Genomic DNA, 23,665 nt, shown 5'->3' with positions numbered 1-23,665 from the left:
AGACCCAAAAACTATGTGACGCCAAGAAAAATAAGCTCCTTCCCCGACTAGCCTCTTAGGCACACAACTCTTAATCTAGTGCAACAATGATCAACACTTAGCCAAATGACAAAGCAGCTTTTCTATATTTAATTATATAAAGTCAATGCCATTGTTTAAATCTCACAGTTCGTACATCAGCTCTGGGGTCGCGGTTCAATTGTTTTACCGCTGCGGTCGAGACAAAAGTGTCAAAGAACTCTCAAATGTTTCCCTCTCTTTTAATTTGTTTGGAAAAACGTAATTACCACTGTTTACATTAAATGATGGCTCATTGGCCATAAAATTGGTCAAAAATGATGACAAGTGTAGAATATTTGTGGTTAAGTTAAATTACAGCCTGCAGTGCAATTTAGGCTTTTCACGCTCAGTTCACCTGTTTATGCTCACGCTCAGGCAAGACTCACTTTAATTTTTTTGTTTTACATCCTTAAGTAGCCCTGGAGGTGCATCCATCAAGGGGGTGGGGAATCAATTCCAGGGCAGTGAATAATTCCTGGAGAAGTGCAGCTTGGGCTTGTTTGTAGTGTACAGTGCACGTACACAGAAACACCAGCACACTATGAACAAACAGTGCAATATTTCTCACACCCTGGTTCAGTCACTATTTTTTTGGGGGGGTGATGCTACCACAAATGGTTTCCAGAGATGTACCCAGCCTCCTCTGAACAATGTCGACACACAGTTTCAGTCCATCATTCTTTGTCCTGTGCTGCTGTAACTTGGTGGGAAACTATATCGCTCTAAGTGACACTGGAGGCTATTCCAGCTCTGCTTTCTCTTTGGCATTTATCACATAGACACTCACTATAAAAGCCATGAATTACATCCAGAGGCCGACCCAACTCACAACTAGTACGGTTCATATAAAAGAGAACTGTCACGCTGCTGGGTGGATCTTTAACTTTTATATTTATGTTCCATAAGATGTAGGCTAGATATAATTTGATTGTGTTATAGTTACTGTTTTTGCAAAACTATTAAAAAAAAAGAAAAAAAAATCGAAGACCATCAACTTTAAAGTAACATAGTTTGTTACAAATACACATAATGTTATTTTGTTGTTGGCAGTGTTTGGCTTTGTTATATATTGTTTTATTAACTTTCAACATCCGTCAATAATTCTAACATTTTATAGACTGAACCAGTAATTGATTGAAAAATAATCACATAACGGTTCTATGTGTATTTTTCTTCATTAAAAAATCTTACTGGCTGCTTAAATTTATGATCATTTGGGGATTTGGAGGTCACCCCTTAGGATATTTATAGTGAGAGTGAGAGTGGTGATAAAACCACTGCTGTAATTATATGCTTGGATGAAAGACCCCTGGTGCCATGGTGCCACAATATAAGTTGATTAGTCATTGAAAAGGGACTTAATTGCAAAAGAATTCCTCCCATAACCATATTTAAAAGACAGGATGGTTGAATCACAATAACATTTCACAGCCGTTATCTGTTAACAAGGTGGAGAAGCAGAGTAGTCACTGTAAACAGCCTTACGGGCTCACACTCCTACCTCCTCAAGCTGGAGGCTACAACTCTGAATAAAAACATCTGAAAAGAAAAATCTCTTTTTGAAGCCGAAAACACTCAAACAGACTTTTGTGATCTCTCTTATCACCAGAGGGGTCAATACTATGCAGTACTTAAAAAATGGCCATTGAGAGCTAAAGATATAACTCATACAAAACAACCAAAGAATAGATGATGCATGATGCTTTCTCTGCTTTAGCATGTTCTGTTTTATGTTCTGCAGCTTCAAGGTCAGAGCAGGACATTTTGAAGAATGAACCTATCAAACAATCCGTGTGGAGAAAGGATTTAAGCAGCGCTGATTGTAATAACTTGGCCCTTCTACACAAATACAGGTGATTGACTTTTTTTTCTGATTGCTCTGCAGGCCTAGCAAATTTTCAATAAAAAGTTCAAGCATGGAGTGAAAAGAAATGTCTATTGTCTAACTATTCATAAACGACAATAAAAAAAGATTAACATCCACAGAATCTGTGCAGTCTCTTGTATGACTTCCTCTGGCGCAGAAAGTTGTACTTGCCGTACCTCGCTAGGTGTGACATGCATTTGATTATAACATCTGCATAATAGCTAATGCCGTTGCCATAGTAACACCTGTGATTGATGGCTTTGTTAAGAGCAATAGTTACACACCATTAAACTGGTGTAATAGCGCATGGCAGTCATCTCAATAACCAGGGACAAAGCAATTACCAAGTCATTAAAAAAAAGGAATAGACTAATACAACATGGTGCACACAAGTTTGAGTGACATGCTCTGAGATCAGCCTGTGTGAGTGTTTGTCTTTAATAAAAACGCTATTAGTGTGTACAAACTGTGTGTTCTGTGGGGCTCCTGGGATTACGCACTGTACAAGCCAGCATTGGTTTAGTTTAGATCATTTCTGACTGCCTCTGCATACAAACATTTTCACTGAAAATCACTCATCATTTCTTGAAACAAAGTTTGCCTGCTATGTCTCATCTCGCATGCGACCTCATCTTTCACTACAGATGCTCGAACGGCGTTAGTTTGAATCCTCATTTCCGCTGGGATTGCGTTCAGCTGCGTCTTGATAATAATTTGGTGGCTAAGTCAAGAATACTTGCTCACAGGAATGCCGTCCTACTCTGCGGCCCAGAAGCCAAGAACAGAGCAGAGCAGTGCTGGCAATGATTGAGAGAACTCAAAATTCAAATGAGAGAAAGGAGATGGAGTGAAACAGATGTGCTGTTGTTCGGCGAGAGCAGCATGCATACAGGGGTACGCACGCACAACCGCACACCGCCACACACAAAGCTATACACACGTGCATAGACAGCGGCGCCACTCAATCATCCTGGTTGAGGGCCAATCCATCTATTGCTGGTTGACTGGGATCCAATCACCATTCCCAACAGGGCCAGAATGAAAGAAAGGCAGACAGCCTGTGAAGAAGCCCACTCTCTCATGCTAGATTGATGGGACAAATTTTGGGGCGGTTCATGAGGCATCCCATATCGAGACGAACGTACCATAAAAAATCTCTGATGTCACACGGCTTTAACCACCCTCTGTGTGTAGAGTGTGTATCTGTTGTTCCCCCCAAAATTCATTTTGCTAAGAAGGTCTTTTTGCCATTCAACCATAAGAAGCCCATAAGCATGTGTCATGAGTTTCAGTTTTATTTGTCCCCAGCGTATAACATTAATTTTCTTGTGTTTAATGCTGCAAAACATTCTCATTTCCTTATAGCGATGCAGGAACGACTTGAGATGAGGGCAAACTCGAGCAACAGTGGACATGAAAAGCAGCTTTGCAAGTACTTAATGTTCAAAAAACAGGAAAACAAACTTTCTTGAATGTCAAGTGGGGGATTAAATGGTGTGTTTTCACTGTGTTCACTGGATATCGGGTCAGCTATGAAGGATAATTATATCTTACTGGGTGACAGAGGCGCTGAGTGTGGGAATGTTAGGCCTGAGAGGAGAAAAAGAAATGAAATAACATTGAGACTAACGAAAACATAACACGCAGGTTTGTGTGGCATGGTTCAGATGGATCTCAGGATGGACAAAGGACTTAAAAATTTAAGCTTTTTTTTTATGGGGCCTGTACAGACAACAAACTGAATAAATCATTTCTGACGAACCAGATTCATCTTCTCATTAATTTATGTTACAGTTACTGTTTTACAGGGCAAGGCAGAGCCTTTAGGGGAAAATCCTTGGGAAAATCCCTTAGTGTTCCTTTAACTGACGCTGAATAATTCAAAATGTATTATTTTTAACAACTCCATAATATTAATTGGCCCTTGCTGCAAATTTTGTATTCATGAGTGAGTCCTCTTACCTAATAGAAAGAAACCTTTCTATAAATGCAATAAGCACTAAACATGGAAAATCACAGAGGATAGCTATTCATGAGGCCTGTTAGGCTGCAGATCAGTTTTGCCAGCCCATTAATGGCGGTCGTTGTGGTGTGCGACGAGGCTTCAGTGCCAACATACAGACTAGGTGCTCCTGGCTCTCGTTACCTCGTGGCCATTTAGTCTGTGTTTGTAGTAATTTTCCTAAAATATCAGCCAGATTAGTCTGCCATGCACAGTAATTGCCTGCACATGGTATGGTATTCACTATTTTCAAACGTACTCTTGGTTACACAACCAAACAATCAGCGCACACTATTTTTCTGCATGTGTGTCAAAGGGGCTTAATGATATAATGTCATATCTGCTCCCAGTGCTGCTCTGCCTAATTCCGTGGTGGCATCCAATGAGACTGTCAGGACGAATTTCAATATTTAAATTTTAGTCTAATGTGAAAACACACATCAAATTAAAGTCTCTCACAAATTCACGAGAATTCTTGTTTTGTTTTTTTCTCTCTGCACACCTGGCTCTGTGTTCCTGCAAGTAATGAGCTACTGTGATTCTCCAGACTTAAACATAAACTCAAACCTTCACTAACATCAACACAGACAGGCCAAGCGTACAGAGTCATGTTAAACATTCATTGTGTCTTGCTTCAGTGCATCACTGGGTAAGGGTCACACAGTGCAGAGCAGCTTGCCTGAGTTTGATCCACAAAAAGGAAAAGTTCATGTCTTGCTCATTTTAGTGATGAAAAAGACTGTAAAACTTCCTAATCATGCAACAAATCAGCAGTCCTCACACAGTGCATGGAATTGCATATCCTACATTATAAGAGTAATTATTTATTAAACTTAAGGAATAATTAAGCTTCAGTGGATATTATTTTTACTTTAAAAGTAGGTCAGCGTGAGAAAGCTTTGATTGCAAGACCCACAACATAACTATAATTAAAGTGTAGTCAATGATGAATATGCATTAATTGAAACCAAAAAGGAATATAGAAATTATCATTATTATAATTATGCTAAATGGCCATGGAAAGATAAAATCAATTGTAGCTAGCATCACCTCAAATGTGTACAAAAGGCACTTGGTTTGAACTGACATCTCCATCCGTCCACGGCCCTTTTCTCTGCCTCCACACCACTGACAGCCGTGGCCGCAGGCTGTTGTGTTTTCAACTTGTCTGTACGTTTCACCCCAGTCCTGTGAACTCAACGGCTCAGGAGCTAATTGAGGGAATGTCTTCAAATCTGACACAAACGTTCACTCATCACATCCGGCGTAAACAACCTCTCCAAACTTCGAGGATGAACTTGTTAGAATCTAGTGGGCGAAAGGTCAAAGGCCAAGGTCACTGTCACACAACACATGTTTTTGGCCACAAGAATTCACAGGCTAATTAACTGCAACTGGACTGGTCAAGAGTCATACATCAGAGAAGCGGTAATTCTATGAATTTCTATTTCTGATATATAATATATATAGTGCGTTACAAATAAAAGTTATCATTATCATCATCATCATCATCATCATCATCATCATCATCATAAACTTTTACATAAGATTTAACACAAAATTCATTGTGGAGTCGAGCTTCATATGTTTCTGCTCTTCCTTTCCCTTCCCTCAATTCCTAGCTCGTAGTAATTAAATGTATTAGATATCTGCACATATTTTTTTGTAGTGAAAATGATAGCTATCTTCTTACCATCTCACTTAAACAGTAATCAATACAGGACCTTATACAACCTTTGTAACTCCATCTATGAATGGCTTAAGCACTGGGTGAGGAGCACATGATGCACTATAAACAACTAGCCTAATATATTTCATAGTCAATAGTCAAAGGTTTTCAAGGTAATGCATCATAGACGGATCTAGTGTACAACCTCACTGTTTATAAAAAAAAAAAGAATACATTAAAAAAAAAGGATAAGTGAACAGGGTCATGGCGGAGCAGAGAGGCACACATTAAGATCACTGGGCAAAATTTTAAGATCAAACACTCAGAGCGACTGGCCCCCGAGCAACAGGACAATTCTTATTGTCACACCCAGCTGGTGGGTCTAATCCCTATTATGAGGATTAATTACATTTATAGCAGCCAAAATGCACTGTATTATTCAGAGTCATCCTAAGGCAAAACGGCCCTTTTTCTTTTCCCCGACTCTCCAGATTGACAGGAGCAATATAATCCTCATCTTCCCTGGCTGTTTATTGACATGTGTTAGAGGATCCAGTCCTGTGTGTGTCTCCTCCTGTGTCTCTCGCTGCTCCCCCTCTGTCAGCATCACACACAAACATTGTATTGGCCCGTTAAACATCTCCGTCAAATGGCAGCTGCAGTGCTGCTCTTGCTAATACGAAGAAGCACATGCTCACATTAAAGCAGCGCACCAGAGGGGAGAAGAGCCTCAGGACAGACACCTACCGAGCTCTGGTCCTGTGGCTGCTGCAGCGCTCTTTAATATCCAGCATGAACCCTGAAGTGTCAGTCTCTCCTGTCGTTTAATGACGGAGATAACCTTGAAATGTATCACACAGACGAGGAACTGTTTAATTTCACGGCTTTTCCTCTCTAATTTGGATATGGGCAATTTGTCTGGGACTCAACAGGCTTTACAGGATTTGTATTCAGTTCATATTTGGATGTATTCAGATGAATTGCAGCCTACACTAGACAAAATGCTGGGTATTATGATTTATGAATTACAACTCAATGTATTCATTGCACTGTATGGTCTCATTTGGTAAATAGCTTATTGTTACTAAAGGACTTTGTGATTGTCTGAATATACATTACGATAAGTGGTGTAATGCTGAGAACTTGATAGTTCTACTTTGCCTCTGCACCGAAAACACATTATAACAGAGCTAGTGAGGGTTCTTCAAGCAATGTGACACTGGCGGAAACTATAATCCTCATTTTATCACTAATGAGACACATAAATGTAATGTAAGAGTTTGTAAAGATGGATGGTTCAATAATTCACCTTTCATCCTCTTTAAGTGCATGTAACAGAAATGTACTGTCTAGTGAGCACAAAAACATGCAGTAGGCTAACTAACTCATGTCAAGTGCTTCGCTTGATGACGGGAACTTGGTTACTTTCAGCAGCATCAAAAGTTTACTCAAAGTGTCACATGTTGGGAGTTTCCCAAGAGTACATGAATGCAGCACATGCCATACCAAGTGTAAGCCCCCCTAACCCACCCTCCCAACTCCCTAACCCCCCTACGCAGACTGCTGAATCAAAGTGAAGAATCGCACAGCGTGAGCACACATTAGAATGGCTTAAAACACGTAAAAACACCCGTGTGATCTTTGAACAGCGCTATAAAAGATGCAACAGTGAAGAAGCAGCAACCGTGAATTCATCATTCTATAGCCTATGGTGCTGCTGAGCACCAGAGAAAAAAAATATTAAGTTCTGCACATCCCCATGAAAAAGAAAGTGTTCCTGCAGTTGCGGAGATTGCTCAACGAATCTAGAAGAAGAAGAAAAAAACACAATATCATACTGAACGGTCCAATATCATCTGATATTGGTCATAATTATCTGCCGAAATTCTATTATTGGAAAAATAATAGGCTGGCAATTACATTTTCCAGTTTGTTGGTGGATAATTTATTGGTCTTGTGCTCCCAGTGCACAAACATACGGATGTCCAACCCACCTCTAACATGTCAGTTCCTCTCCAGGGATACATGGATTTAACACTGCTAACCGATTGATTGTTTTATTATGACAGTTCTTATTGTCTATTATATTTTATGTTTATTTTATTGTGTTTTTATCTAATGTATTTAATTGTATTGTATTTTCTTGTAATTGTAAAGCGCCTTGGCTAGAGGTGCTATATAAATAAAGCTTGACTTGACACTATCGTTTATGTGAAGCCAAGGACGAGGGGATCTGATCTCGCAACCAACCGACAATCGCACTCGTCGTCGCTCCTATTTAGGTTGTCACACATCCAAAAGGAACACATGCTGTATATCTATCATCCCAGACGGGCTGACATATTATTGACAAACATTTGCTTGCACTTAACATCTGTGACAAAAAACCCTGCAGATGAAAGGCTGAGAGAGCCGGATAATTGGCAGGACACGAATCGGAAGTTGAAACGCCTGCCTTTCCTTAAGACTTCACAGTAAAACAAACTCATTGATCTGACAAACCCAGTTAAGTTATTAATGCATATTAAGCGATGATTACAAAATAGGTGCTAAACAGTTTTGTTGTCTTAATGGTAGTCTGAACAAGGTCGACCGCGGCTGTGGCTGTGTTTGAAGCTTTAGAAGTGAGTGACTGCTCATCTGCTATCACTACAGGTCAGGCTGTGTCTAATCAATCGGCTCATCTCTTCCCTCAAAGAGTAAACTCATTGGAATGCTCCAGAGGCTCGCGGGTGTGCTATGCACAGTCCTTGACCATGATACGCTGCTTATAATGTAAATGAGCCTCTGAATAATGGGACAAGTCGGCAATGAATATGCAGACGACCACAAATTATTTTTGCTTATCTTATAAATCATTTTTTGTTTGTCTGCATTTTGGACTCCACTTTGTTGACTCTCAACCCCAAACCACCTTAATTCATTTAACTGGAGGTATGGAAAGTCTCTGCATGACCTTGTTCCCAGCCGTGCTTTATATTTTCCATTGGTGATATAATCACGTGTAGGTTTAGATTCAGACTGCAGCCTAATTCTGATGCAGCCAGAATGACCTGTGTGGTTAGATGGATGTCCTGAGCTGGGATCAGGGCCAATCCAGACGTATTTTGATAGATTAATATTGGCTGTAGAAAACATTTCCCATTCCCAGACCTCTGTTTGTGTCTTGTACACTGGCTGCCAGGAAAGTCTAATTGCTCTCCATCAAAACATAGTAACCATTACCTAATGCATGCTGATAAAAGCAAGAAGAGCGTTGTAAGAGTTACTAATGATTATTGGCTTTCACCACTGTGCAAAGCCAGTGAAGCTGTTTGTAACTTTGTTTTACTTAAATATTTTATTCATGCTAGCAAAAAAGAGAGTTGAAATCCTGTACAAAACTGCTACAGTAGCTGGACTGACACTCCTAAATTATTGAATTTCAGATACATTATTTAAAACCATCAAATCGAAAGTAGTAATGACCTGTGGATCTGTCAGAAATATATGGATGCTTTACTGAGATTAGACCTACTTCAAGTTACATGTAAGCTGTATTATGTAGGAGACACATCTACTGGAATGGATTCAACACCTAATGGACTGATGAAAGTAAAAAGCACTATATCACCACAGCCTAATATCTGCCATGAATACTAGATGCCAAGCTTTGATGGAAATGGCAACATGAAGGTTTGAATTCATTTTGTTTTACCTATTATTACAAACCCACCACGTTGTAACCAGGGACTAAGACAAGAAAGTTAAAGGCTTTGGGTTGTAGAAATGTGCAGAACATAAGCCTGAGCATCTCCGTAGGCTGCTGTTTTATATCTCCCATAAAAAGGCATCTAATTAACATAACTGTTACCCTTTTAACTTTTAGTGCGACTGTTCAGTGTCTTAACACGTTCCCTACTTTCTATCAGATATCATCCAAAGGTTTACCTCAGAAAGAGTCAATTAGAAGTCCAATTAATTTTTCAATTAAAATAATCTTACTTATTCTCCAACTAGCTGGACTTCACTTTGATGTTTGTTTGTTTGGTTGTGGTGCTTCCTTTGGCAGATAAAGTATGCCTGCACATTACTTTCAAATCAGATCAAAGTACCTTGGCTTTGTGCAGGTATAAAAGCATAGATAAGACGTACAGCAAGTAAAAGGGAGAAACACCTTTTTTTGGACATGGGCTGCACATTAGTTTATGTCTTGTTATTAAGCGGTTCTTTCTTATGTTTTTTTTTTCAATCGTTTTTCGGAACAAAGTGCTGAATATGAAACAAAGCATGGTGACATGACAGTCGCTACAACCTGAAAGGTATAAAATGCTAGAAAAGAGTTGTAAAGGTTGTAGAAATATTACATTTGGGCTTTCTCTGAAATCAAAGATTGATGATCCTTTTTCAACCTTCAGGAAGATAAGATAACAAAAACTTAAACAACTTTCTTCACTCGGTTCAGTCTCTCAGCAGGTTTCTAACTTTTCACTTCAAACCCCATCTCATAAGCTTTGTATGGGTGCTGGGTGGGCATGTCTTAACTTTTCCCTCTGTCACTTCAGAGTTTCATACTATATGAGAGGCAATCATGAATACCACAATCAATGCCGTTTCTACTTTTAAAGTAGTACCACAGGTATTCATGAGTTATCTAACCTTGATGTGATATTATTTCTAAATTTTAAAAGCTGAATATCACTGAATAAATGCACTTTTTCTGCTAAATTTTAACTTTCTGTGTGCCTTTCCAAGGGGTGAAGTGGCTAACGATGGCTCTGCCAAGGCACAGCAAGCTGATCAAAAGCCTTAGTCGAGTGAAATGGAAGATAGACTGAGCACTTAAGCAAAGTGTGACAATATCAAATAATATCTAAATAGGACAGAAACATTATCCTACTACTGTCAGGTTTCCACTCAGCGAGATTTCTTTTAGTTTTTATTCAAGCCTCAACATCACTTATCCCACTGTAATCTGTAGTCTGTTCATGAAAACCCACACCAAGCATTAACCACAGGAGAAAAAAACATATCCAACATGCCCACCAGAAATGTTTTCAGCAGCACAAGTCGAAAGATGGCTGATCGACTCTGTTGATACACAACAGAAAAGATCTCTATTTTGTGCACAAAACATATGGCTACTCATTACTCCACTCCATTCATTTCCATCCAAGACCAAAGGGGATTAATCATTCCCTGGGAGTAATCTAACTTGGCCTAAATCACATGAGGTGAGTTAGCACAGAAGACTACACAGCAAAGCGAGGAAAGAAGAGAACAACAAGCTAATCAACATGCAGAGACAGGAAACCAAGTCAGGCTGCCAAGCCACCAGATAAAGATCTGTCAGACACGTAGCCTTTTAATAATCCACTTTTAAGTACACCATTCAGAAACATTAACATCCAGCTTGGAGAAGGTGCTTTTTCTGATGGAGAGGGGGTGTAGGGGGGTTTAGAGGATGGATGGTAGCATGGACAGACACCATGTGGAGACCTATGAGACTTACAGACGTTAGATGTCACTCATTAAAACCCAAAGCAACTGCTGCTGATCCCACAGAGAGTCCCATTGGCTCCCCAGAGAGACAAGAAGCAAGTTCCCTCTCTGCCTTTGTGTGGGTCTTACATAACAATGGAGAGACAGAACTGGGAATTTTCTAATGGGCTGGACTGCAACGCTAGACGCAGGTGATGTTGGCTAAAACATTCTCTGTCAGTTTGCATTTTAAACGCTTCACAAAGTAAGTCAAAACCGGTTTGTGCAACCCTTGTTTGCAGTCTGACTGTCCCGCCCCCTGGTTCTGCCCAAGCTCCTGCAGTTCCAATGAGAGCAAGCTCAACGCAATCACAGGAAAGAACATGCTTGATGTGAAAACATGCTGGTAATTCCATCATGACTATCGTTTACACCCCGTTCGTTAGTAATCCTTGTTGACTTAATAATGAGGCTGACTCCTGCTTGCGTGTAAAGCATGAGCCCATCGATGTGTAACGCTCAGGAATCGGTGTGGGAATTTAAAAAAAAGGAGTTTGTCAAACTTTAAAAAGACCAGACGAATTCCTAGGCCTTCTGGGGGGGTGGGTTGGCTCGGGAAATTGTTTGCCATGTTAATTGCTTCGTGACAATTGGAGGCTTTAAATAAATCTGCACCATTTCAAGTGACTGAAGCTTTTTCAAACATCTCCGGTTTACTCTGTCAATTAATTATCTCCAACATTGTAGGCCATATTACCTGACTGGAAGTCAGAATTCAGAACTGCTGGGAGGCTCCAAAGCTCAGACATGGATATAAAGCTTATTAGGGGGGAAGACACACAAAGCAATCAGCAGCCTTTCTTAAGACTTAAGTATCCAGAAGGGCTTAACCACACCATTTCACAGTATTTCAGTGAGGGGAGTTTTCAGGAGGCAATTCCTATTTTTCTGACAGCGGTTGTTAATTCAAGTCAAGGATAAGGTTCATATCTATATAAAGGCCTTGACAAAGAAAGATAAAAGTAGAAAAATGCTTATCCTTGTGTTTGACATATTAAGAACAATAGGCTACTTCTTTTACTTCGCAACTTTGGTGTCATAAATTTGGTTCCTTCTTTTTCCTTCTAAATACATGGCCTGGGTATACCTCTACTGATGATGCACAGATTGTGAGCAGTGAAGTGGGGAGGTGTGAGTGTACAGGAGAGTTTTTGTGCGTGTTCAGGCATGCAGTGGTGGCGGAAGGAGGGGGGGGGCTCATACCTATGCTTGGAAAAGGAGCCTAACCGTTCAGCGCATCTTGAGCTATAAATCAGTGCCTTGGTCAACCTGGCCAAGAGCATTTTCAAACCCATTTGCAGAAGATAATGCCAGCTATTCCTCCCAGCCCCAGGGACAGGGGAGCCAGCCTCATGAATCATTGCCCTTTTAGAGGAGCTGCAGCATGGATCTCACCTTGCTGTGTCCATAGGGTCCTCTTAACTCTTCCTGGTGGGCAGAAACAAAGGGTGGCGGTGAAAGAAAAGCCTACAGTGTGACCGAGGAGTTCTGAAAATCAAGTTATGAAGTGCTGACAGTAACAAGGCTCTGGTTCTAGCAGCGCTACCTCTACAGTAAACTAATAGTCTGCTAATACAACAATGCCAAATACTTTAAAGGTAACTGCTTTATTCCAAAGGTCAAGGGAACTGGAGCCAAAAAAAGTAAAGATGTTGCAAGAGTTCGCTACATGACAAATCTGAATCTCACGTATTTGTATAAGCCGGGGATTTCACAATGAATAGCCCACACTGAGATATCATCCTTTGTGGTGATGGATGAATACTTTTCAGACAACAAATAGGACTCACTTGTGTTACTGAGTACAGACAGGGCATAGGTCTGGAGGCAGTTTAAACAACAGGGGGAATCAATTGTTCCTGCAGCTCTTCCTAGTTACCAGACCAACATGACAGCTGAGCTGACCATAAATATCTAATAGGCTAATTATACTATTTGTAAGTATACTGCACACAAGAAGGTAATCGATTCCACTATACAGTTAGGTTGAATGTATTGTTGATATGTCAAACAGCCTCTGTTTACTAATATTGACCAACTAATAATAACTGAACTGCAGAATAGAGATGTGACAATTGTGATGAGTGACAAGCTGATATGCCCATTTAAGGGATGCTACTAATTATTCAAATTCGAATGCGTCTTTGTGTTGTGTTTTTGTGCTCATTTTGATTTTTAAGTCTAAAATAACAACTACTACTTAGCTTTAAATCTATTTAAATGGCCGTGTATAAAGGCAACCACCATCCAATGGTAATTTTGGATGGAGTTGGTAATATCTCATTATATGGTCTGAAGAAATTGTTTTAATATGATCATTAAATTCACTAATACAGACTTGGAGACTATAAATTACGACATGGCCAAGATTTCCTAAGGTGTTCATCAACACAGTTAAACATGTCAGCAATTCTGGCTCACGCAATCTGGGAAAATCCACAGGGAATTGTTAAATGTCCTTTCATAAAACACTACTTGGGATAGACAGCTTTTTCCCTTCAGGGGTTCAATATGTGGAACTGCAAATCTGCATAATTTGCAATGGATCAAAACTGGGATCATTTTAATTCCACGTTTCTGAATCTGATCAGGCATCTAGTTATGGATGATAATGTGTCATTCCTTGGAATATTATGTGCCTTTCGGGCTCTATTTAGTGTGAATTTGATATTTGGTTGTAGTTATAGTGGCATATCTGTTTTTGTTAGACACAGCATATGTGCTTTATTTTATTAAAACTCCATCTGCAGTAAAGATTGCACTCATTAGCTCAGGCTTTAAATGTTACGATATGTGGCAATACCTTTTTAATGAATGTTGTTTGATTGGTTCCAACAAAATTAAACATAAAAATGAAAGAATAAATAAATTGTGCTGTAATGGAAAATAACCTAGAGACCTTGGTTTTCTGTCCAGTGTCCATAAATATTAAACATACAATGAATTCAATTTATTACAGTTAGAACTCAATGAATTTCTCTCCCTCCGCCACCAAAGCCTCTCTATAACCTGCTGTGATATTCCATTATTTTCTGTGTGCAGGTAGGAAAATCCTACATGATTCCAGCTCTGCACTACTGTGTATAACCTTGACATGTACTTATTGAGAGTCTGATGAATGCTGGTAACGCGCAGCCATGTATTGGGTCATTTATATTATCATAGCCCATATTTATATATAAACAGGAAACAGGAAACAACTTATCATTTCGGTCACTGCACAGACGTTCCATTAAAACAAGTTCAAAAGTTCCAGTGCTTCTTCATTCCTTGTTACTTCATTTATTCAGAGGATATGAGAGTAGAAGACTGTCCCAGTGGGAATTATGAATCTCAACTACATCTCTTAGCAGTTAAGTAATTTTTAACAGTAAGTGATTTGTATGTAGCAGGTAATATCACTGGGTTGACTTGTTTAACAAGCACTGGAGTTTAGTTAATGTGTCTTATTTCAAGAAATGTAACTAAATAAAAGAGTGTGCACATCCTGACTATAGGCAGGGTAAATTAACAAAATCCCATGACAAAAAGGCGACATGCACATGCAATATTCCAAAGAAAATATAACTCACGTGCCTAACTAATTTAACAATCTCAAATCCAGAGTTGTAATGTGTTTCACTCCCTACCAGCACAGACAGTAAATGCTTCTTTACAGTCCAAACATATGAAGCTTTCTTCACACATTTGACGAACACGAGCTGTAGCCCACAAACTAAATTATTTACAGTAAGTAGCCTCACACTAAAGTCTTTAAATATTTTGTGGAAGTTAAGCCTAACTATGAGAACAGCTCTCTTTCAAGCCCTTAATTCAGTCACTGAATTATTGCATTACTTGGCTTTATTAGAGTCACTCATCTTCACTTGCGTCATATATTTGAGTTTAATCGAATCACGCCATCTTGAAAAACATCCCCAACACTAGCTGCAAAGGCTTGCTAGACAGTCTACGCTCCAAGCAAAGGCCACAGGCCAAGACAATTTGGATGACAGGAGAAATATTGAAAACGAAGCATCATCTCCACAGCTTATTTTTAAGGAGCTGCTGCAGACAAGAGGAAAAGGATTGTTCACACCGGCGTTAGCAAAATCCTCTTTATTTCCAAGTGTGCCATCTTTATTTACTGTTCTTACTTATTCATTGCTCGTCCATGAGCTCCACTGTGACACGATGACATGCTGTCAACACTAATGGTCTCTGATGGCATCAAGGCTCTGTCATGAGGACACAGTAGGTGCTCAGAGCCAAGGCCCTTGGTAACCCTCCACGGACGAAGAGCTGTCATCTCCGTCCCTTACTGCCAAAGCGCCCCACCCCCACTCCCTAAAATCCTATCCATCTGCCGTACCAGCAGGGCAGACGGAGTGCAAGCAATGCACTTTTCTTCCATTCACTGTTGTACTTTAGCACACCCAGCTAGTGGCAATAAGGATTCCTGAGTCAGAGTCTACACCCGCCACAATAACACATGCTCACTTCCTGATTTTTTGTGTTTCTGTGTGCATAACGTCGTTCCCGGTTGTCTTGACACAGTTACCATTAAGTCAGCCATATCAAAATGCTCCAACTGTCAGCCATGTACTACCTAAACCACCTCCATCAGCTAAAAGCCACCTGGTGGAGCATCCTGACAAGGTATCTTGCTGTTGATTTCGAGTCCTTTTCAGTCAGCGTGATATTTGAACCTGAAAGTGCACACACACAATCTCTGTCCACGTGCTTGTTCTCACCAAAACTGGTAATGGCTTGGACAGAGACTCTCTTGAGGAAAGGAGCTTTTTAGGGAGAAAAATACAGGGAAAAGCTACAGCGTCCTGACATCGTCACGACGGAAGAACTACACTAAAACATGCAAGCCGTGATCCCATCTCCAAAAACATGAATAAAGAATTGCTTTATGGCTGTCAACGGGGAACTGTTCCCATCCCTTCATCGGCCTTACACCTGCGTTAAAGCATGTTCACAATCAATAGTGAACAGAGGAAATGAAAAGGCTAATAGGACGTGTTCCTGTTTCCAAAAGGACATTTTTACCTCCGCGTCCTGCTAGTATAAATTACCTTTGATAACTATTCAGAATCAAGCTCCAGCTCAGTGTGAAAACTGGCTTTGTTGATTGCAGTCCACGTTTAATCTACATAACCTATGTGAATTTGTCATTTTCCCTCCATTTTGAAGCATGGAGTGTGTGACATTTAAGTCTAGCCTGATAAGACGGCTGACTGTTTGACCTTCACGTAATGGTCTGCATCAATTCTGTGTGCTTGTGTGTGTACGTGTGTGCCTGTCTGTGTGTGTGTGTTCTAATTAGATGAAAACCTGAAAAGAATAGTTTGACAGTGACAAAAGCAAAACGAATGACAGCAGCCAGCGAGCCATTGCTCCATTTGTCCCCATCCAGTGTTTGTGTGAAATGAAAGAGTGCGTCATCTGTGCACTTTTGCTGACTGAGCAAACGTACAGCAGAGGCACCGAGGCCTAACACGCATGTCGCATGTTTCTGTCAACTCACATTTACCAACACACGGGATGTGGTAAAACTGTTTCCTGCGCCATAACCCAGCATGAGCATCCATACAGAATCTGATATGCGGACCTCAAACTAAAGATTTAATAACTCACAGGAGACAACTGTAGAGGACATAAAGCTATTTGGGCTCTAATGATTCATAAAATCCACAGTTGGATTTGATGCATTACAGAGGCATCACCGTGTTATACATTTCCGGCACTGCGAAAAATAAAGTCTGCCTGAAATGAGTCTCATATCACTTTTTGCAAGTTGCACTTAACTTTATGAAAGTATGAAAGTAAAATATTTGAGAGCAGCAAATGAAACAATGGAGTTTTGTCCCATTTCGAGTGGTTTCCCAGCAGGATGACACAAAACAAAAGCAGCACTTTGCAATATAACAAAAGCAGCCACATGTGGTGTCAAAACAGGAGACATCACTTCAGCGGAACAATCATAGCACTGTATTGTTGAACAGATATTGAGCAAATTGCATGGTCAATTGTTTGGTTCGTCAGATGAACCAGATCGAGCGCACTGTACTGAGCGATCTGAACATAAGATGATATCAACAGTTTACACAGACTATCAATTCCATCAGACCAATTTAATAATAATGCCAGTACCAGCCATTGGTTATAGAGATGTTACACAGAAAAACAACCATTTCTCAGATATAAAACCTTGGGAGAAGAAAAAAAAAAATGTTGGTATCAATTTTTTACATTTTCTGTTGAAATTGACCAGATATTTCAGCTCAGGCTTTTCGATTTTAACTGCAAGCAGTGGGCACTGCATTACCTTGATGAAAAAGTTGTTGTTTTTTTCTTCCCACACTTCCATCAGCTATCTCATGAGTAAGCACCTAACTCTCTCCAAGCACACACACTAACCTGTAATTACTATGGACAAAAACAATAATTCATTTTCACATGGTTTATCCAGCGATGCAGCTGATATTAGTGCCAGTTTGCTAAACAACATTGCTGATATTTAACTATCTAAGCATCTGTAATCAGTGACAATACTGACGTAAAATCACAAAAAAAAAACCTTACGCCATTTCCAGCATTTTCAGCTGCCGTTTTCATTCGACACACTAAGAATAGTTTCTCATAATTACTCTTCACTGTCAGCGGAGGGAGCGGCTAGATATGCAGGAGACCTAATATGGGAAACAACGATAAACAACAGATTAAAAAAAAACACCTAAAAACAACACAGTGTTTCAAAGTTTTAATTAGGTGGTCTGTGTGGGGAGAATGCAAAGCCATCGAGGACCATCTGAGATCACAGAGACGGCAGATGAATAGCAACAGTTTCTACTTCTCACTGCAGACCTTGTTATGAATACCAATGGGGAACTAATGGCACATTGTGTGTATGATAGCCCACAGTTGTCTGCAAGTCACATCTCTCACATCAGAACATCTTTCAGCAGTGAAAAAAGAAAAGAAAAAAAGAGCAGTGATATGTTTGAGCTGTCTGCAAGTAATAAAATGATGACTTGAAACCTTGACCTACTTCTTATCTCTGATTTCAACATTGTGAATGTGCGTGAAAAACCCAATTTCATTTAATTCTGTCGTATGTCAGCTGGGGTTATATTGACAGTGGTATCTACTCTTAATCATTTATAAAAATGGTTAAGGGTTCACAAACACAAAAGTAAAAAAATATCCAAACGCAGACTGGAACCATCTTAACCAAATCAACCGTATCCCAACCCTAATAAAATTAAAGGTATGGCGCCACTAATGACCACAACTGAATACACTCTTCAGGCATAGTCAATTATGTTTGCCTGGAGGCTTTTACTTTGAAGCAGCTGCAGCTAATGTCGAGTTTTAGTCATTAACATTGGCATTAACAGAATACTGACATCCTAATGGTTCAGCCATCAAATTCCTACATCCTTCACTTGTTAGCCTTAACGCTTTTTCCTCTAAAGAAGTCTGCTAATCTCGCTCTACAGCAGCACTCCTGACTCTGTAATGAGTTGTGTGTGTGTATGTGTGTGTTTTTAAAGCTTAGGTGGTAAAAAATATAATTAAGGGCTGCTCGGTGCATTTACGTAATGGCTACCTTCTGACAAATGTCGACACAGACAAGTGCAAAAATGTCCCAAGGTCTTGACACAGCAATCTGCATGAGCCAATTTGCTACAGATTTTGGACCACAGTTCTGAATCACAAGTAATGGCCGGAGAAAAAAGCTGTGCCGTGTACAAAGAGGGCTGGATAATTCAAAGCAGATGGACCCCCTATATCTAGGAGGTCCTTAGGCTTAAACGAAAAACAGACATAACTGATTAACCTAACATTTGACCTTTCAGTTTCATCTACATTCACTACTTCACTCAGCAGCACTAACACACTTTGAACTTAAAAACAACAAATCACCCAAAGAAACGGATAAAAATAGGCCTCCCGCGGTAGCAGGGGCCATTTTTAGGCTGTGTGTCTGTTTCCACTTTCCCCATTGCAGGGGTGTCCAGTAAAACATGGGTGTAAATGGTTTATAATGCCACCAGTGGACTCTGAAATGGGAGTCCTGGTTTCAATCAGCAGTCAAATTGCTCCTACATTACCCTCGCAGACAGAGTAGTAAATCACTCTTTGCCTCGATGCCGCTGACGTTAAGGAACAAGCATTGTTAAAAATCCACCAAGCGTGCTACTAAGAGCACCCTGTCTCTATGTGGGGATGGGATGCTAAACAGGACAATAGCTGTTGCTGGAGGCCCTACCGACGAAAGAGTAAAACATCCTGATGTCTAAGCAGAAAAGCAGCACATTTTGTATCTGTAGCAGAATCTCAATCTTGAAGCTTCTGTTAACTGACCTGATTTGCAGCCCTAAACATCAACATAAACTTAAGCTTATATCCGAGCTGCTGTAACCCCCCTATACCAAAGCAACCAGTTTGAACCAGTTTGCCTGGTTAAAAAAGAGTTTTGATTTTTCTGTGCCAACGCCCTGACAGAGGGCCAGTGAGGCATCTCGTAGAAGTTATAATCCCCTATAAACCCGAGAAACGCTGATCCCGCCCACCACAGACCAACATACTATGGGCACAACCTCTCATTACAAATCCAGGGCCCTGAAATTACCATGATTTTACCCATATGGAAAGCATGAGAAAGCGTCAGCTGGGAGAGGGTTGTGCCGAGTGGTTTTTCAGCGTGTGGCCACAGAGGAGCTGGAGCTCTTTAACAGTGCCATTCGGGCCGGCCCCTGCCAGGGAGCACCAGCAAATGAGGAAGCAGGGGCAGATGCTCTGGCTGCTAGCCCTAGACCAGACCTGCTAGGAAATACCCTACACAACTACATTCAAATGCTCACATAGGTCAGAGGTGCAGACAGGTCAAGTAGCAGAAAATCTGGTTAGTTGATGTTGTTGTTTAATTGACAGGTCTTTCCATAAGAGAAGTAATAACCGACAAATGAAAACAAGATGGGTTTTTTATGCTTTTAAAGATTCATAATAATAAATCCAAGTTAACAGGCTCATTTAATCAGTGTCCATCTTTTCAGTTACATTTTAACAAGCTGTTATTCATATGGTGAAAGAAAACATGCTTTTATTGACACCTAACTACCGTATACCATGTATCAAACATTACAATTACAGGGAGCAATGTCAGTAAGCAGTTGTTTGGTATCCTAGCTTTTCCCAGTATGTACGTCTGGCAGATGACGTCACCAGCCAAGGGCCCTGGCAGACTTTCAAAAAAAAAAAAAAAACTCCCCACATAAACACTGAATGAGTTGGTGACTCGTCTGGCAAGAAACAAAAGAGGAACGATGTAGTGATCCATTGTGGGCCACCCTGTAATCCCTCAGGAGTCATGGGGATTAGGTCAAGTAAATCAAATGTCTTCTCTTGAATCATATTGGGTTTTGAAGTGGTTTGAGTATAAAGCAGGCCTAATAGCTCAAGGTAGTGTGCCAATATTCAGCAAATAAACGCCAGTGCTTACTAATGCTTAAAACCTGCTGAAAAATATTCATGTGTTTTAGAGGAAAGAGTCAATAAGTCAAAGATTCATTATATAATGGCTTGTGCAGCCCACATAAAAAAGAGGGGATAAAACCAGAATAAACACAGTGAGGAAACCCTGAAGCTTTCTCAACAATATCTAACCAGTATGACTGAGGAAAATCTTAATGTCTGAGCAGCATGGCACCTAACAGACCTGTCAACACAGGTTTCAGTTATAAAAAACCCTTTCAACAGATAGCCACAGGAACATTCGAATCCCAGAATCAACAGCTCCAGCTCCTGCTTTGCAAAAGAAATGTTGTCGTATGTAGAGACAAACACTAATGCAGATGAAGTAACCAGTGTTTTACAGTAGGCTGACCCTCTCAGGGCCCTGTGTCGTAGTACTGTCTAGGCTACAGCCTACAAGACAGTTAAATATCAAATTACCCTAAATCTAGTACAGAAATACACCATGTCACTCTCTTTTCAACTGGCAGGAGGTGAAGGTTAGAAACCCAAACATGCAGCGGGGCCTAGGATTCAGTTGCAGAAAGCCTCTGATGCAATTCCAAGAAACTAACCCACCCTGTATCATCCTGTTACAGTCTGGCTCATGCTTAGGTCTCTTCATTGTGTCTGTGACAGCTATAATCAGACTTATGTATTGATAAAGGATGGCCATGAGGCTACTTCAGCATGTCACTCACCCTGCAAAATTGCTTCCAATCCTTTCTTTAAATAAACCCAAGAGGGCTGCAGGCTTGATGCAATGCTGAGACTCTTTCTGTAGCCTATATCCACCCAATAACCCCCACCACCACCCCCACCCCCACCCACCTCTTCTCAGATCTGTTCAATACCTAAAGAGGGCTTTAGGCGATTCAGTGAAGTGACACACCTGTAAAAGCTGTCACAAAATACGGTTTTACAATTGAATTCTCCACTGGGTGATTAAATGAAATTTATGCCTTTGCCTCAGCTGCAAATTCATGACATCAAACCTGTCTCCGCAGCCTGTGCTGCTGCAGCAATAGTGATTTTTTTTTTTTTTTTTTTTTAAGGGCAGATGAACACATACATGACAGAGGCTTCTGCAGCTGGTGCACAAGTGCTCAAATACCTGTCTGTGCCCATGATAAATAAAGAAACAGCAAAGACTTCATATGCCGGGGCGCGCTTGGGGCACGCTCGTACACGCGCACACATGAAGTAAAAAGAAAAAAAGCCAGGTTTGGAGGGAGCTGAGGCAAAAAAAAAATTCAATATAGGGTCAAAAAGCGGAGTAAATGATCACACTGCAGTTGAGATGTACAACACTCAGTAGCGACACACAGGCTCACGCCCCACAGGCCACCAGCGCTCCTATTTATTAATTCATTAGTGATTCTCGACAGATTTTCTGCTTGATTGAAGCTTTCATCCCCGCAAAGACTACAGCTCCGTCCATTTGCTCAGGGAAAAGTGTCTGCGCTCAGTTTATCGCCAACTCTGCGCAGCTCCCTGTATCGAAAGGCACTTGTGAAATAAAGTGATTGAGACCGATACTCTGCCCCCTTCTTTCCCCACTCACCTTCATTTCTCTGTGTGTGTGTGTGTGTATGTGTGTGTTATTGAAACGAGGGCTGAATGTATCTGAGAGATTCTCTGGAGCAGACTTGTTATTATCAATCTCTGCTCCTCTCGTTCCGTCTCCAAAATAAAAGTTGTTCGCCATACATTGAGAGTTATATAGCGCAAATATAAACAGCAACAAACTGTGTGCGTGGCTCGCCGTCTGGCGTTAGCCGGAGCCCGGATTCGCCTCACACAGACCGGAGGAGCTGACTTGGAACGTTCAACCGTTGACCGTTACACCTTTATTAACGTCAACTGGTCACCGTTGCCCCCTTTTTCAAACGTCAACCGTTGAAAACCGTTACACACGGGGCGTTATGTCCAAAGTGTCTCTCCAGTTCACAGAGAAAGCACCGCTAAAACAAAACAAACGAATAAGCCCGATGCGGTTAGCGCAAATTTCAGAAAGTTAGCTTAAGGTGGGCAACGTTAAGAGCTGCGTCTCAAGTTCAATGGGGGACATTGAGAGAAAGAGAGAGAGAAGAAAAAGATAACGGTGCACTTACTGAATCTCCTCTTTGTCACCGCCGTTGGCATTTCTCTCCTTCTCCTTCCTCCGAACCGGCTCCGGTTAGTCCCGTCTTCAGTTTGTAGCAAGCACAAAAATCCACGTCATGTAAAAAAAAATTCACAGCCACAACAAGACAGAAGATTTAAGAAACCAACCCCACGGGAGTATTAAAAAAAAGAAAGAAAGAAAGAAAGAAAAGAGGAGCAGAGAAAAAGATCCGACCGACTCCGCCGCTGCTGCCTGCCGGAGGAACACGAGGTCCTATCTGTCTCTCCTGGTCGGCCGACCGGGGTCGTGGATACCGGATCTCTTCGTGGCAGCTCCCGTGTCTCGCTGCGAACGGGTTAACGTCAGTTTCGCTCAAGTGTCCAGTGTCGCTGCGTGCACGCGAGAAGGCGACCCAAAAAGAAAATATCACTTCTGTCCTTGCAAGTCAATTTCTTTCTTTTATGATGATCATTATTATTATTATTTTCTTGCAAGTTGCTTCATAAGCACGATATCCCCGTAGACGGTCCCCCCACAGAAGGAGCTGTGGTGGTGGTGGTGGAAGGTAGGGGGGCTGTTACGTGTCTCTCCCCCCTCACAGTCACGCTTCTTTCTGCCTCTGTGGAGAAAACAAATACAGGTCGATCAGCAGGATTTTCGGATCCACTCGTCTACACTCGCTCGCTGTGTCCATTCATTCCTGCCCCTCAAGTCCTGCAGCCTCTAAAAAAATGTTTGCACCAGGCATAAAGAGGATCTCAACCCCAGTCATTTCTGCCTCTGTATTTACATTAAGCACCTGCTTTAAAAAAAAAAAAAAATTTTTAAAGGACATAGGCTATATTTGCAATGATTATTTTCAAGGAAACATTGGTGGTTAGGCTATGTCAGTAAATTATGATTTAGGGGGCATGACAGGAAGTAGGAGACAAC

General features: G+C 40.9%; 1 protein-coding gene across 1 annotated transcript in view; it reads right to left on the bottom strand.

Annotated features, from left to right (window-relative positions):
- ptprfb (protein tyrosine phosphatase receptor type Fb) overlaps positions 1 to 23,319 on the bottom strand; it is a 174,055-nt gene extending 150,736 nt beyond the window's left edge. The window contains exon 1 of the mRNA XM_083991830.1: positions 22,740 to 23,319. The gene's annotated coding sequence lies outside the window, so the exon portion shown is untranslated. The remainder of the gene's footprint in view (positions 1 to 22,739) is intronic.
- Between the last annotated feature and the right edge of the window lie 346 nt (positions 23,320 to 23,665).

The sequence above is a fragment of the Trachurus trachurus genome, assembly GCF_905171665.1.
Source record: "Trachurus trachurus genome assembly, chromosome: 17".
NCBI classification, from domain to species: domain Eukaryota; kingdom Metazoa; phylum Chordata; class Actinopteri; order Carangiformes; family Carangidae; genus Trachurus; species Trachurus trachurus.
Note: the sequence above shows the minus strand (reverse complement) of the source record. Positions and strands in the feature narration are given on the sequence as shown.